Here is a 14,835-nt window from a genome sequence, read left to right as displayed (position 1 = left end):
GCAGGGGTCGACAATGATCTGTGCTGAACCGGGCAAGTCACCGGCTATGTAAGCTGACGATGTGCCGGCGGTGGCCTTCCCGAAACCCAAGCGGTGACGGCCTCCCGTGTTTTACGTTCCCTCGATGTTGGCGGCAGATGCAGACGCACTGACCACCAACTCGTCGATCTCCGCGTAGCCGACTTCTTTCTCCATCGACCGGGCATGATTCTGCCAACGTAGATGACGGATGGCACGGCGTCTGGCCTCATCCATGGCAGCCACGATGCTTGTTCCTCCGTGCTCCGCTACGTGCCATCCTGGAGCAACTCGCCACACCTCTGCGAGATGGCTGGAGCGATGAGTTGTTGAACCATGCGCCGGCTTGGGCGGCAACTTGCTTCATTAGATTTGGCGAGGGAGGTGGAGTAGCGAGTTGCCTGGCTCGTATCCGGTGGGCTCGGCGGGCCATCCAGACGGCTTTTATGCCGGTGAACTCCTCTTCCTGCACGCCGGTAGCCATGGATATTGTGGAGAAAATGGTGCGAGGAGATGGGAGCGGAGGTGTGGTGTGATTTTTGCCCGATGTCTGGCACCGTTTAAGTAGAGGACGGATGGGAGGAGCTTGTCAGTGTTGTGTTTAATGGCAATCCGCTCGTGAACAAACGTGTGGCCGGAGTAGGTTTCTCGGATTCCACGTGGGTTCACTGGAGGTGTTTGAATGCGGCGAGGAGGCGTGTTCAGCCGAGCGTGCAGCAGCCGGTGCCCTCGGCCGGTGCACTGCTTTAATGGCAGAGGCAGTGAAAGGTTGCGTCTGCTCTAAGATGGCTTCAACGTGGAGCGGCCGCTCTACATTGACATGAATGCGGGCAGCCGGCGTCAGGCGGGAACACACGACGACGAGGGAGGAGGGCTTTGGGTGGGCCAGGGTGGTCAAAAGCGGGCGTGGGTGCTGTCCGGACGCTCGCAAAGCCACTCACGTTTGTCTCCGGTTTGCGGGAGAAAGTGTGACCGGACCGCCCCGCGGACCTATACAGGCCCGCGTTTGATGGCATAACGCATCCGGACCATACGGTCCGAACGGTTGCGGGCGGTTTGAGGGTCAGTGTTGGAGATGCACTTAGAGTATTTCAACAGTCACTGGATTGTAGGGCATTTAGGGTCAAAACAAGGCTTCCACATTTGTCTTTGTTGTAAACTAGATAATACCCCATGCGTTGTTGTGGGACATTTTAGTTTATGTGAGCATATTCGAAGAAAAACATAGATAGGATGAATGAAAAGGAAACACATTATCCACTAAATATCCAATGGAATATCCATATTTACATTTGAGTTTTTCTACTTGGAATTGGTCCCTCCAAGAGGTAAATCTGAAGAGATCCTGGTGGGAGTAAATAATGATTTGTTTGATGTAACTAAAATAGAGGTATGGTAGGGGTATACTTTGTGAGGTTGTTGTTTTTTGATAAAAATGGCTAAATTTCATTGGAATATTATTATTGTGTATGGTGACGCTCAATTAGATGGCAAAGCTGCTTATTTGGCAGAATTGTCTAAGATCTATCATGACAACATTTTATATTGTGTGGTAGGCGGGGATTTTATTCTTATTAGAACTTTTGTGAGAAAAACTAACCCAATAACACTGATCACTGAAGTTCTATATTGCTATTATTGAGTATGAAGAGCTTAGAGAATTACCTCTAAATGGAAGAAATTTTACTTGGGCCAATAATTTGGCTAAACCAACCATTGAGAAATTAGATAGAATTCTCATGAATGGGAGGAACATTATGCTTAGCTATGGTACAAGCTTTGGAGAGGGAAGTTTCTTATCACAGTCCTCTCATTCTTGACACTGGGTCTCATAATATTTCAAAGCCAATATATAGATTCAAAAAATATTGGATCCTGAGAGATGGTTTTAAGGACTTTGTCACCAAACTTTTGGACTGATAATTATGAAAGTTCTTATATCGAGAGGTGGCAAAATAGGTTGAGAATTCTTAGGAATAAGATTAGGGGCTGAAACTTGAATGTTGAGACTTGGCATAGGAAAATTAAAAAATCCAAGTTAGATTCCATTGATAAGGATGCAGAAGTTAATGGCTTAACTACTCATGATAGAACTGAACAAAAGGAACTTAGTGAATAGTTGGGAGAATTTTAAAAAAGGAAGAGTTAAAATGGCTCCAAAGATATAAGGATAAAGAAATCAGATAAGGTGATTGTAATACTAGATACTACCATGGCAATTATTTCTTTGGAGCAAGATGAGGGGACGATTGAAGGGAATAAAATCTTTTAAAATACATCACTAATTTCTGTAAAGAAAACTTTTTGGACAAGCTAAGATCTCCTTAGTTTATTTAAACATCCAAGAAGCATAGAAAAATTCTGAGGAGGATGCTAACAAGTTGGTGGAACCTTTCTTCAAGGAAAAATTACTACAATGTAGTCTTCTCTATGGAGAAAAATAAGAGCCATGTACCTAATGGGTTGCCTCTTGATTTTTATCAACATATTTGGGAAATTTTTAAGTGTAATTTGAAAGGGCACATGGATAATTTTCATAATGGGGTTCTAGATATTGCTAGGATCAATTATGGAATTATCACCCTGGTTCCTACAACTAAAGATGTTATACAAATTCAAAATTTTAGACCTTGTCTATTGAATGTTAGTTTCAAAATTATTACTAAGGTCCTAATGAACAAGTTTAGTAGGGTGGTTAACCCTATTAATTCTCATAACCAAACTACTTTTATTAAAGGTAGATACATAGTGGAAAGTGTGGTTCTGCTACATGAAGCTTTGAACTCCATGCACCATAGGAAACAAAGGGCCTTACTCTTTAAGGATTTTGAGAAAGCCTATGATAAGATTAAATGGACTTTTGCTCGCTCGATGCTAAAACTCAAAAACTTCCCTGATCAATGGTGTGATTGGATTATGCGCACTATGAGGAGAGGACATGTGGGGGTCAAATTAAATGATGTAATTGGTCCTTGTTTTAAAACTCACAAATGGCTTGAGCAAAGAGATGCTTTATCTCCATTGCTATTTGACTTGGCAGTTGAAGCCCTTGTCATTATTTTGGAGAGAGCTAGAAATAATGGATTTGTGAAAGGGGCCTTGAGTGAAAATTTAAACAATGTGATCAATATGCAAATGACACTGCTTTCCTATTACAAGATGATGAGGATATTGCTAGGAATCTCAAGTTTATTCTAAGTCCGTTTGAGCAAATCTTTGGTCTCGCTATTAACTTTCATAAGAGTGAAATTTCTATTTTTTGGGGAGGCAGTTAATAAAGCTCCCATATATCAAGAGATTTTCATTTGTGAACTGGGTGCTGTTCCTTTGAAATATTTGGCGATGCATGTCTGATATTAGAATTAGGAATAAACATTGCAAGGTGGTTGTTGAAAAAATTGAGAAAATATGTGTCTGTTGGTAGGGAAGACTTTTAAACATTATTGGTAGGGTGACTTTGGCGCAATCCCGCCAAACTAATATACCTCTGTTTTATGATGCCTCTATACCCAATTCTTGTGGGTGTTAGAAAGAAAGCTGACTTTTAGGGGGCAATGCTTGTATGGCAAGTTGATGAGGATAAAAAATAGAAGTGCATATTTCAATCCTGGACTTAGGGTTAGTTTAATTTACAACCTCTAACTCCAAAACCGGTTAGAAGACAACCTTATACTTTCAATACTAGCTAAATTACTCCCTCTGACAACTGCCAACTGGTTTTGTGTGACATGGCAGCCCAGCAGACCAGTCAACGTTGACATGGTCTTCATTTTGCATCCTTTTGCTTGTTCCCATGGCCATTGCTGGGGTTTTTGATTTTTTGCCATCACTTATTGTTGGAAATATGCCCTAGAGGCAATAATAAATTGGTTATTATTATATTTCTTGTTCATGATAATCGTTTATTATCCATGCTAGAATTGTATTGATAGGAAACTCAGATACATGTGTGGATACATAGACAACACCATGTCCCTAGTAAGCCTCTAGTTGACTAGCTCGTTGATCAATAGATGGTTACGGTTTCCTGACCATGGACATTGGATGTCGTTGATAACGGGATCACATCATTAGGAGAATGATGTGATGGACAAGACCCAATCCTAAGCCTAGCACAAGATCGTGTAGTTCGTATGCTAAAGCTTTTCTAATGTCAAGTATCATTTCCTTAGACCATGAGATTGTGCAACTCCCGGATACCGTAGGAATGCTTTGGGTGTATCAAACGTCACAACGTAACTGGGTGACTATAAAGGTGCATTACAGGTATCTCCGAAAGTGTCTGTTGGGTTGGCACGAATCGAGACTGGGATTTGTCACTCCGTGTAAGCGGAGAGGTATCTCTGGGCCCACTCGGTAGGACATCATCATATGCGCAATGTGACCAAGGAGTTGATCACGGGATGATGTGTTACGGAACGAGTAAAGAGACTTGCCGGTAACGAGATTGAACAAGGTATAGGGATACCGACGATCGAATCTCGGGCAAGTACAATACCGCTAGACAAAGGGAATTGTATACGGGATTGATTAAGTCCTTGACATCGTGGTTCATCCGATGAGATCATCGTGGAACATGTGGGAGCCAACATGGGTATCCAGATCCCGCTGTTGGTTATTGACCGGAGAGTCATCTCGGTCATGTCTGCATGTCTCCCGAACCCGTAGGGTCTACACACTTAAGGTTCGGTGACGCTAGGGTTATAGAGATATTAGTATGCGGTAACCCGAAAGTTGTTCGGAGTCCCGGATGAGATCCCGGACGTCACGAGGAGTTCCGGAATGGTCCGGAGGTAAAGAATTATATATAGGAAGTGCTATTTCGGCCATCGGGACAAGTTTCGGGGTCACCGGTATTGTACCGGGACCACCGGAAGGGTCCCGGGGGTCCACCGGGTGGGGCCACCTGCCCCGGGGGGCCACATGGGCTGTAGGGGGTGTGCCTTGGCCTATATGGGCCAAGGGCACCAGCCCCAAGAGGCCCATGCGCCAAGAGAGAGGAAAAAGGGGAGAGTCCTAAAAGGGGAAGGCACCTCCGAGGTGCCTTGGGGAGGATGGACTCCTCCCCACCCTTGGCCGCACCCTTCCTTGGAGGAAGGGGCAAGGGCTGCGCCTCCCCCTCTCCCTTGGCCCTATATATAGTGGGGAAAAAGGAGGAGCAAACCAATCTAAGGCCTGGCGCCTCCCTCTCCCTCCCGTGACACATCTACCTCCTCCCGCAGCGCTTAGCGAAGCCCTGTTGGAATCCCGCTACTTCCACCACGCCGTCGTGCTGCTGGATCTCCATCAACCTCTCCCTCTCTCCTTGCTGGATCAAGGCATGGGAGACGTCACCGGGCTGTACGTGTGTTGAACGCGGAGGTGCCGTGCGTTCGGCACTTGATCATCGGTGATTTGAATCACGACGAGTACGACTTCATCAACCCCGTTCACTTGAACGCTTCCGCTTAGCGATCTACAAGGGTATGTAGATGCACTCTCTTTCCCCTCGTTGCTGGTTTCTCCATAGATAGATCTTGGTGATACGTAGGAAAATTTTGAATTTCTGCTACGTTCCTCAACAGTGGCATCATGAGCTAGGTCTATTGCGTAGATTCTATGCACGAGTAGAACACAAAGTAGTTGTGGGCGTTGATTTTGTTCAATATGCTTGCCGTTGCTAGTCTTATCTTGATTCGACGGTATTGTGGGATGAAGCGTCCCGGACCAACCTTACACGTACTCTTACGTGAGACCGGTTCCACCGACAAACATGCACTAGTTGCATAAGGTGGCTAGCGGGTGTCTGTCTCTCCTACTTTAGTCGGATCGGATTCGATGAAAAGGGTCCTTATGAAGGGTAAATAGAAATTGGCATATCACGTTGTGGTTTTGCGTAGGTAAGAAACGTTCTTGCTAGAAACCCATAGCAGCCACGTAAAACATGCAAACAACAATTAGAGGACGTCTAACTTGTTTTTGCAGGGTATGCTATGTGATGTGATATGGCCAAAAGGATGTGATGAATGATATATGTAATGTATGAGATTGATCATGTTCTTGTAATAGATGATCATGGAGCCCCAAGATGGAGATCAAAGGAGCTACATGATATTGGCCATATCATGTCACTATTTGATTGCATATGATGTTTATCATGTTATGCATCTTGTTTACTTAGTACGACGGTAGTAAATAAGATGATCCCTCATTAAAATTTCAAGAAGTGTTCTCCCCTAACTGTGCACCGTTGCTACAGTTCGTCGCTTCGAAGCATCACGTGTTAATCGGGTGTGATAGATCCTTTCGTTCACATACAACGGGTGTAAGCAAGATTTACACATGCAAAAACACTTAGGGTTAACTTGACGAGCCTAGCATGTGAAGACATGGCCTCGGGACACAGAGACCGAAAGGTCGAGCATGAGTCGTATAGAAGATACGATCAACACGAAGATGTTCACCGACGTTGACTAGTCCGTCTCACGTGTTAATCGGACACGGCCTAGCTCACTCGGATTATGTAATCACTTAGATGACTAGAGGGATGTCTATCTAAGTGGGAGTTCATAAGATGAACTTAATTATCCTGAACATAGTCAAAAGGATTTTGCAAATTATGTCGTAGCTCACGCTTTAGTTCTACTGTTTAGATATGTTCCTAGAGAAAAATTAGTTGAAAGTTGATAGTAGCAATTATGCGGACTAGGTCCGTAGACTGAGGATTGTCCTCATTGCTTCATAGAAGGCTTATGTCCTTAATGCACCGCTCAGTGTGCTGAACCTCGAACGTTGTCTGTGGATGTTGCGAACATCTGACATACACGTTTTGATAACTACGTGATAGTTCAGTTAAACAGTTTAGAGTTGAGGCACCAATGACGTTTTTTGAAACATCGCAAAACATATGAGATGTTTTGAGGGCTGAAATTGGGATTTCAAGCTCGTGCCCACGTCAAGAGGTATAAGACCTCCAACGATTTTCTTAACCTGCAAACTTAGGAGAAAAGCTCAATTGTTGAGCTTGTGCTCAGATTGTCTGAGTACAACAATCATTTGAATCAAGTGGGAGTTGATCTTCCAGATGAGATAGTGATGGTTCTCCGAAGTCATTACCACCAAGCTGCTAGAGCTTCATGATGAACTATAATATATCGAGGACATATATGATGATCCTTGAGATATTCGCGATGTTTGACACCGCAAAAGTAGAAATCAAGAAGGAGCATCAATTGTTGATGGTTGGTGAAACCACTAGTTTCAAGAAGGGCAAGGGCAAGAAGGGATACTTCATGAAACGGCAATTCAGCTGCTGCTCTAGTGAAGAAACCCAAGGTTGAACCCAAACCCGAGACTAAGTGCTTCTGTAATAAAGGGGAACAACCACTGGAGCATAATTACCCTAGATACTTGGTAAATTAGAAGGCTGGCAAGGTCGATAGAAGTATATTGGATATACATTGTGTTGATGTGTACTTTACTAGTACTCCTAGTAGCACCAGGGTATTAGATACCGGTTCGGTTGCTAAGTATTAGTAACTCGAAATAAAAGCTACGGAATAAACGGAGACTAGCTAAAGGTGAGCTGACGATATGTGTTGGAAGTGTTTCCAATGTTGATATGATCAAGCATCGCACGCTCCCTCTACCATCGAGATTGGTGTTTGCGTTGAGCATAGACATGATTGGATTATGTCTATCGCAATACGGTTATTCATTTAAGGAGAATAATGGTTACTCTGTTTATTTGAATAATACCTTCAAATGGTCTTACACCTGAAATGAATGGTTTATTGAATCTCGATCGTAGTGATACACATGTTCATGCCAAAAGATAGTAATGATAGTACCACCTACTTGTGGCACTGCCACGTAAGTCATATCGGTATAAAACGCATGAAGAAGCTCCATGTTGATGGATCTTTGGGCTCACTCATTTTTGAAAGTTTGGGACATGCGAACCATGTCTATTGGTATATATATGCATGAAGAAACTCTATACAAATGGACCGTTTGAACTCACTTGATTTTGAATCACTTGAGACATGCAAATCATACCACATGGGCAAGATGACTGAAAGCCTCGGTTTCAGTAAAATGGAACTAGAAAGCAACTTGTTGGAAGTAATACATTTTGATGTGTGCAGTCCAATGAGTGCTGAGGCATGTAGTGGATATCGTTATGTTCTTACTTCACAGATGATTTGAGTAGATGTTGAGTATATTTACTTGATGAATCACGAGTCTGAATTATTGAAAGGTTCAAGTAATTTCAGTGTGAAGTTGAAAGATCGTCGTGGTAAGAGGATAAAAATATCTATGATATGATCATAGAGATGAATATCTGAATTACGAGTTTGGCACAGAATTAAGACATTGTGGAAATTGTTTCACAACTAATACAGCCTGGAACACCATAGTGTGATGGTGTGTCCGAACATCATAACTGCACCCTATTGGATATGATGCATACCATGATGTCTCTTATCAAATTACCACAATAGTTTATGGGTTAGGCATTAGAGACAACCACATTCACTTTAAATAGGGCACCACGTAATTCCGATGAGATGACACCGTATGAACTATGGTTTAGAGAAACCTAAGCTGTCATTTCTTAAAAGTTTGGGGCTGCGACGCTTATGTGGAAGAGTTTCAGGCCGATAAGCTCGAACCCAAAGCGGATAAATGCATCTTCATAGGACAACCCAAAAACAGTTGGGTATACCTCATGTCTCAGATCCGAAAGCAATAAAGGATTGTTTCTAGAATTGGGTCCTTTCTCGAGGAAAAGTTTCTCTCGAAAGAATTGAGTGGGAGGATGGTGGAGACTTGATGAGGTTATTAAACCGTCTCTTCAACTAGTGTATGGCAGGGCATAGGAAGTTATTCCTGTGGCACCTACACCAATTGAAGTGGAAGCTTATGATAGTAATAATGAAACTTCAGATCAAGTCACTACCAAACCTCGTGGGATGACAAGGATGCGTACTGCTTCAGAGTGGTACGTAATCCTGTCTTGAAAGTCATGTTGCTAGACAACAATGAACCTACGAGCTATGGAGAAGCGATGGTGGGCCCGGATTCCGATAAATGGCTTGAGGCCATATAATCCGAGAGAGGATCCATATATGAAAACAAAGTGTAGACTTTGGAAGAACTACTTGATGGTCGTAAGGCTGTTGAGTACAGATGGATTTTAAAAGGAAGACGGACAATGATGGTAAATGTCACCATTAAGAAAGCTCGACTTGTCATTAAAATGTTTTTCGACAAGTTCAAAGAGTTGACTACGATGAGACTTTCTCACTCGTAGCGATGCTAAGAGTCTGTTGGAATTATATTAGCGATTACTGCATTATTTATGAAATCTTGCAGATAGGATGTCAAAACATAGTTTCCTCGACTATTTTCTGAGGAAAGGTTGTATATGATACAACCGGAAGTTTTTGTCAATCCTGAAAGATGCTAATAAGTATGCAAAGCTCCAGCAATCCTTCTGAGGACTGGAGTAAGCATCTCGGAGTTGGAATGTATGCTTTGATGAGATGATCAAAGATTTTGGGTGTATACAAAGTTTATGAGAAACTTGTATTTCCATAGAAGTGAGTGGGAGCACTATAGAATTTCTGATGAGTATATGTTGTTGACATATTGTTGATCAGAAATGATGTAGAATTTCTGGAAAGCATATAGGGTTATTTGGAAAGTGTTTGCAATGGTAAACCTGGATTAAGCTACTTGAACATTGAGCATCAAGATCTATAAGGATAGATCAAAACGCTTAATGGTACTTTCAAATGAGCACATACCTTGACATGATCTTGAAGGTGTTCAAGATGGATCAGTCAAAGAAGGAGTTCTTGCCTGAGTTGTAAGGTATGAAGTTAATACTTAAAGCTCGACCACAGCAGAATAGAGAGAAAAGACGAAGGTCGTCCCTATGCTTAAGACGTAGGCTCTACAGTATGCTATGTTGTGTACCGCACCTGAAGTGTGCCTTGCCATGAGTCAGTCAAGGGGTACAAGAGTGATCCATGAATGGATCACAGGACAGCGGTCAAAGTTATCCTTAGTAACTAGTGGACTAAGGCAAGCTTAACACCTATCCGGATAGCTCTGAGTAGAGATACCGGATACATATAATGGAGCAAAAAATTTAGAATAGCTCCAAGTAGAACAGTTATTTGGAATAGCTCCAAATAGAACGTGATAGCTGCATCTAGGAGATGCCATAGAGATTTGCGAAGTACATACGGATCTGAAAGATTCAGACCCGTTGACTATAACATCTCTCACAAGCATAACATGATCAAACCCAGAACTCATCGAGTGTTAATCACATGGTAATGTGAACTAGATTATTGACTCTAGTAAACTCTTTGGGTGTTAGTCACATGGGGATGTGACCTTGAGTGTTAATCACATATCGATGTGAACTAGATTATTGACTCTAGTGCAAGTGGGAGACTGTTGGAAATATGCCCTAGAGGCAATAATAAATTGATTATTATTATATTTTCCTTGTTCATGATAATCGTTTATTATCCATGCTATAATTGTATTGATAGGAAACTCAGATACATGTCTGGATACATAGACAACACCATGTCCCTAGTAAGCCTCTAGTTGACTAGCTCGTTGATCAATAGATGGTTACGGTTTCCTGACCATGGACATTGGATGTCGTTGATAACGGGATCACATCATTAGGAGAATGTGTGATGGACAAGACCCAATCCTAAGCCTAGCACAAGATCATGTAGTTCGTATGCTAAAGCTTTTCTAATGTCAAGTATCATTTCCTTAGACCATGAGATTGTGCAACTCTCGGATACCGTAGGAGTGCTTTGGGTGTGCCAAACGTCACAACGTAACTGGGTGGCTACAAAGGTACATTACAGGTATCTCCGAAAGTGTCTGTTGGGTTGGCACGAATCGAGACTGGGATTTGTCACTCCGTGTGACGGAGAGGTATCTCTGGGCCCACTCGGTAGGACATCATCATAATGTGCACAATGTGACCAAGGAGTTGCTCACGGGATGATGTGTTACGAAACGAGTAAAGAGACTTGCCGGTAACGAGATTGAACAAGGTATCGGGATACCGACGATCGAATCTCGGGCAAGTATCGTACCGATGGACAAAGGGAATTGTATACGGGATTGATTAAGTCCTCGACATCGTGGTTCATCCGATGAGATCATCGTGGAACATGTGGGAGCCAACATGGGTATCCAGATCCCGCTGTTGGTTATTGACCGGAGAACGTCTCGGTCATGTCTGCATGTCTCCCGAACCCGTAGGGTCTACACACTTAAGGTTCGATGACACTAGGGTTATAAAGGAAGTTTGTATGCGGTAACCCGAAAGTCGTTCGGAGTCCCGGATGAGATCCCGGACGTCACGAGGAGTTCCGGAATGGTCCGGAGGTAAAGATTTATATATGGGAAGTCATGTTTTGGTCATCGGAAAAGTTTCGGGGTTTATCGGTAACGTACCGGGACCACCGGGAGGGTCCCAGGGGTCCACCAAGTGGGGCCACAAGTCCCGGAGGCTTGCGTGGGCCAAGAGTGGTGAGGGACCAGCCCCTGAGTGGGCTGGTGCGCCTCCCACAAGGGCCCAAGGCGCCTAAGAGGTGGAAAGGGGGCAAACCCTAAAGGGGTATGGGCCTTAGGGCCCATCTTGGTGCGCCTCCCTCTCCCCTCCCCTCTTGGCCGCCTCCCCTTTCCCATCTAGGGCTGCCGCCCCCCCTAGGGGTGGGAACCCTAGAGGGGGCGCACCCTCCTCCCTCTCCCCTATATATAGTGAGGCCTAGGGGTTGCCCATAACACGCGATCTGATCTCTGCCTGTTGGTGCAGCGCTCCCTCTCTTTCTCCTCATATCCCGTGGGGCTTGGCGAAGCCCTGCAGGATTGCCACGCTCCTCCATCACCACCACACCGTCGTGATGCTGCTGGATGGAGTCTTCCCTAACCTCTCCTTCTCCCCTTGTTGGATCAAGGCGTAGGAGACGTCACCGGGCTGTACGTGTGTTGAACACGGAGGTGCCGTCCGTTCGGCACTAGGATCATCGGTGATTTGGATCACGACGAGTACGACTCCATCAACCCTGTTCTCTTGAACGCTTCCGCATAGCGATCTACAAGGGTATGTAGATGCACTCTCCTCCCCCTCGTTGCTAGTCTCTCCATAGATAGATCTTGGTGACACGTAGAAAAATTTTGAATTTCTGCTACGTTCCGCAACACTTACTTTATACTTTGATAATTTGTGACTCCTTACATTGTAATTGATCTATTGCCACCTTTTTAATTTGCACTTTGATCTTCAGCCATTTTTTCACACAAAAACAATACCTGCAAATGATTGACATAATATATGCATAAAGGAGTGGACCAAAATACCCTTTATGCTAGTTTCGCCGGTGCATCCAGACGATTCACCGATTGAAATCAAAATAGAAAGGGGATGAACTCGTATGCCGCCGCCCTGCTGCCGTCGCCTCTGCTGATGGCCGCCTTCCTCCTCCTTGCGCCGCTCTCCTCCAGTCTGTCCGCGGCCACGCTGCCAAAGAACCAGATGCCGTCGGTGATCTGGGGCGCCGCTCTCCTCCATTTTGTCTGCGGCCACGTGTGTGTCTCGATGGGATCGGTATGTTTCCTCGTACGTTGCTTGCGTGTTGTGTAACTCGCCGGAATCAATTAAGTTGTGTACGTGCTTGTCTTCCAAAGAATCCATGCAACGAGCAGACCAGCAGGGGCCCTGCCTCCCTATAACAACACTGAGTTAGGCCTAATATGCATCTGAATATATGATTATTTGCTGCTAAAATAGTGTAATTTTGTGGACTGGCCCTCCCCGATAAGAGTTAAGAACACTCAGCCCCGCTCATTCATTTTTCCTGGCTCCGCCACAGGCGTCTATATGCTCACCAACGCCGCGTACTGCTGCCGCTGCTTGTGCTCGCCGCGTGCTGGTGCTGCTTGTGCTTGCCAGAGTTGAGAGGGGAGCAGCGGCACGGCCTATGGAGAAGAAGCAGAGGAGCAGTGACATGGTCTATGGGGCGACGAGCGCGGCGGCAACAGCGTGCGCTCCCGCCGGTGCGCGTTCTGGTTTCGCCCAACGCCTGTGTGGTCATGACTCGTGATTCTGGGCCGGCGGCCATGGCGCAGATCAAGGGAGGGAGGGCCAGAGCGGCGCTTGGCCGGGATTGGAGGGCATCGGGGCCGCCGTCTCCTGGCGTCCTTGCCGGCGAGAGGGTGCGCATAGTCAATCTATAGGACGGGGATATTCTAGTCATTTTACATGAGACCCACCCTACATAGGGCAAAAGATCAAAGTGCAAAGTAAAGAGGGGCAAAATATCAATTACGATGTAAAGAGTGGCAAATTATCAAATGCAAAGTAAGTCGTGGCTAAAAAAAAACCATAGACAGGTGGCAAAATGGGCAGTACTAGCCTCATATACCTAGGATGTAAATCATGGTGGCCTGCACCAACCATAGATGTCACTGCTCGGCAATCCTTGAAGAACGGCTCTTGGATATGAAACAATGTTTTATTGATTGTTTCTCTTGATCCAATTTCTTCTACTCCTACCAAACATGATGGTGATGGGAGTATATACTTTGAATTTATGACGAGCTAATGAATGTCAGCCATTACATAGCGAAATCAACCATGCATTGTGATACATAGCCTATCACTCGCATGATATAACACGTACCCGTACATTGCCGAGCAGTAAATCTGGAGTAAGAATATTGCACACAGACAGAGATTCAGATTCATAACAAACAGACGTTAGAGAGAGCAGAAGCATAGCTCGGTCACAACTGACAACTTACAGCGACGGCTACTACCAGCTAGTAGACCTCTCCCAATGCATTGGTGCTAAAGTGGGGTACTAAGTGCATTAAGATGCTTAGCAACTAATATCCTCAATGCATCGATGCTTAGGTGTTGTAGCTAAGCCTCTTCTATTTAATTGTTTAATAATAAAACTCCTTCATGTATTGGTTGGTAGTCTTTTTCCTAGGTCCACGTGCTTAACATTGATTTTTATTGGGATCACTATAATGCTCTGCAGGGCCGGCCCTGAGGGGGGCAGGGGGGGCACCCTGGGCCCCCAAGATCCAAGGGGCCCCTTTCAGGTGTAGGAGCCCATAAGCCCATAGCTTCTTGTTGAAAAAAAGTAGCCTACCAAGGGATGGCTGGTAATAGCGTACGCACGTAAATCACGTAAATCAGATCGCGATGGAAAAAAAGATCAGCGTACACACGTAAATCATGTCGTCCCTGTACTCTTTCCTTTTTTTTGCGGGTGTCCTCTTTCCTCTTTCCTTTTTTTTGACACAGTACCGTTCTCTTTCCTTATTCCTTGCGATCGGGAAACATTCTTTCTCCTTAAAAAAGATGAGATTGTTCGCCATGTGTTCATCCCAAATTTCCTATTTTCTGTTCCCTTGTTCCAAACTTCAGATCCCAAGTCGCAGAAGGCTGGCTGGTCTCAAGCCGTTGTACGCGGTGAAAACGCAGCACGAACATCGCCTGGCTCCTAAAAATTGACACTGATGGAGTTAGCGCATGCGTACATCACCGAGCACCTGCCACTAGACATCCACATCACATCTAGGCCTGGGCATTCGGTATTAACCGAAACTTCGGTTAGTAAATCTCGGTATTTTTCAGATTTCGGTTGTCAAAATTGCTAACCGAAAATGACAGTTAAAAAGCAGAAACCGAATATTCGGTTAACCGCAACTTCGGTTCAGTATTCGGTTTACTGCCGAAGAATGAATATTTGTTTGGTGCGTTGGACATCTCACACCCCT

Source organism: Triticum urartu, chromosome 1 (genome assembly GCF_003073215.2).
Source record: "Triticum urartu cultivar G1812 chromosome 1, Tu2.1, whole genome shotgun sequence".
NCBI classification, from domain to species: domain Eukaryota; kingdom Viridiplantae; phylum Streptophyta; class Magnoliopsida; order Poales; family Poaceae; genus Triticum; species Triticum urartu.
This window is presented reverse-complemented; position numbering follows the sequence as displayed.